The sequence below is a fragment of the Chrysochloris asiatica genome, unplaced genomic scaffold (assembly GCF_000296735.1).
Source record: "Chrysochloris asiatica unplaced genomic scaffold, ChrAsi1.0 scaffold00226, whole genome shotgun sequence".
Lineage (NCBI taxonomy): Eukaryota > Metazoa > Chordata > Mammalia > Afrosoricida > Chrysochloridae > Chrysochloris > Chrysochloris asiatica.
The window spans coordinates 1925011-1928176 of NW_006408744.1; positions in this window are offsets into that span (position 1 = coordinate 1925011).

Here is a 3166-nt window from a genome sequence, read left to right on the forward strand (position 1 = left end):
AGCCTTAACCCTGTCCACCCAAATGTTGTTGTTGTTGTTAAGTACCGTGGAGTCAGTTCCGACTCATAGTGACACTGCACAGGGTTTCCGAGGCTGTAAATCTTTACACGAGCAGAAAGCCTCATCTTTCTCCCACGGAACAGCTGGTAGTTTTGAACTGCAGACCTGGACGTTCCAGCCTGATTCATAACCACTACGCTACCAGAGCTCCTTGTCCACCCAAATAGTAGACAATTATTCTTATGAACATGGTGTAAATTAAGCTTTTAAAAATTTTATGCTAAATGTGTTTTTACTTTTTAAGGCAATCCTGTATGGGGTCACTATGAGTTGGAACTGACTTGACGGCACACAACAACAACAACAACAAAGTATATTGTAAAAAGTTGATTTCAGAATCTGTAATGTCTGTAGTGGCCACTAGAGGGACAGAAAAGAAGGGGAAATTAATTTTCTTTACTAAAAAATTAAATTGTGTGCTGCTGGGGTTCTAACTTAAAGCGACTCTGTATAGAGTTTATGAGCAGTGGCAGGTGGGTTGCTCCACACCAAGTGCTGTAAGATAAGCATTGAACCACAAGGTCGGTTTGAGCCTCAAAGCTGCCGTTTCAAACACACCAGTCACTCCTCAGAAACCCTATACGGGGTTGCTATGAATGGGAACCAACTCAATAGCACTTAACAACAAAAACAAACTATTACAGTTCACAGTTACAATTGAATCTCAGCAACTTCAAGAGCTGAAAGGGGAGATTTCACAAGACATGATTTCGATTTATGCCTCTTACACTTTTGAGATGTGTTTGCTACCTTCAACTACTTATTTTCTGTTTTGTGAGACTCAGTTCCTCATTTGTACAACTTACTTAGTGAGGCTAAAACAAAATTTACCTGAATATGTAAAACGAAAAGAACTAAGAAAATTGTTAAAATTAAGAAAACTTTGAAGAATTGTCCTATGTATTATTGAAGTATATATACAATATAGTATATTGTTGTTTTTAAGTCTTGTTGAGAGCGGAAAGCCTCATCTTTCTCCCACAGAGTGGCTGAACTTCAGACCTGTGGTTCACAGTCCAATGCTTACTGTATGGAGCAACCACACTTCCTACTGTTGCGAAGTGCCATTTAGTCAATTCTGACTCATAGCAACCTTGTACAGGGTTTCTGGGAGCAGGTGAGGGTTTGAACTGATGAGCCTTTTAGTTCTCAATCCCTGAGCTTAGAACCTCCTTAAAACCAAATTAAAGAGTTGTTTGAACCCCAAGGTTGGCAGTTCAAACTCACCAACTGCTCCTTGGAAACCCTATACACGTTGCTATGAATTGTAACTGACTGGACAGCAACTTAACAACCACCACCACTCATCTGTCAGCGTTTTTTTTTATTTTTATTTTTATTTTTCCCAATTTTTAAAATGTTTTATTGTGAATTATGTGATAGTTTACATGCGGGAACATTAGTTTTACATTCATTCTATCATATATCGTCTCATTGCCATGGTTACAATCCCCTCCATGCAATCCTTCTTCCCCTGTACCCCCCAGGTCTTCAGCACACAGTCGCTCTCCCTCTCTGGATCTAAATCTGTCAGTTTTTTGTACTGTAGTGGCTTGCGTGTTGCTGTGATTCTGGAAGCTGTGCCACGGGTATTTAAATACCAGCAGAGTCACTCACAGTGGACAGGTTTCAGATGAGCTTCCAGACAAAGACAGACTAGGAAGAAGGAGAGACAGACTACTTCCAAATATTTAGTTACTGAAAACCTTATGAATAGCAGTGGAACATGTCAGCACCAGATTATTGAATGTTGAAACATGATGAAGAGCACCAGAATAGTGTCAGATACAGTGCTGGAAGATGAGCTCCTCAGGTTGGTTGTTGTTGTTAAGTGCCTTCAAAGTGGTTCTGACTCATAGAGACCCTGTATAGGGTTTCAGAGACGTGGCTGGTAAGTTTGAACCACCAACCTTGCGGTTCAAACTGACCTTGTGGTCTGGTGTTTATCATACAGTGCCACACCAGGACTCCCCTCAGGTTGGAAGGCACTCAGCATATGATTGGGGAAGAACTACCTTGTCAAAGTAAAGCCTTCGGGACCTTCATTTGCTGATGGGGCACACCACAAAATGAAGAGAAACAGCTGTAAACATTAATTGATAATCAGAACTTGGAAGGAACGAAGTATGAATCTAAGAAAATTAGAAATTGACAAAAATAAAATGGAGTGCATAAACATTGATATCCTAGGCATTAGTGAGCTGAAATGGATTGGTATTGGCCATTTTGAATCTGACAATTCTATGGTTTACTATGCCACGAATGACAAATACAAGAGGAATGGCATCACGTTCATCATCAAAAAGTACATATCAGGATCTGTCTTGAAGAACAATGCTGTCGGTGATAGGATAATATCAATACACCTAAAAGGAAGACCGATTACTTTCACTATTGTTTAAATTTATGCACCAACCACTAAAACTAGTGATGATGAAATTGAAGAATTCCATCAACATCTTCAGTCTAGAATCCAACATGCAATCAAGATGTATTGATAATTATTGGGGATTGGAATGCAAAAGTAGGAAACAAACAGGAAGGATCAGTAGTTGGAAAATATGATCTTGGTGATAAAAATTATGCTGGAGATTGCATGATAGAATTTTGCAAGATTAATGGTTTGTTCATTGAAAATACCTTTTTAAAACAACATAAAAGACAACTATACACATGGACCTCAACAGATGAAATACACAGGAATCAAATGGACATCTTTGGAAAGAGATGGTGGAAAAGCTCCATATCATCAGCCAAAACAAGGCCAGGGGCAGACCATCAATTGCTCATATGCAAATTATGACTGAAGCTGAAGAATATTAAAGCAAGTCTACAAGAGCAAAAATATGACCTTGAACATATCCACCTGAATTTAGAGATCATCTGAAGAACATATTTGATAATTAGATACTAAAGACTGATGACCAGAAGAGTTGTGGGATGACATCAAGAACATCATACAGGAAGAGAGCAAAAGGACATTAAGAAGACAAGAAAGAAGGAAAATGTGAAAATGAATGTCAGAAGAGACTCTGAAACTTGCTGTCGAGTGTAGAGATGCTAAAGCAAATGGAAGAAATGAGGAGGTGAAAGAGCTGAACAGAAA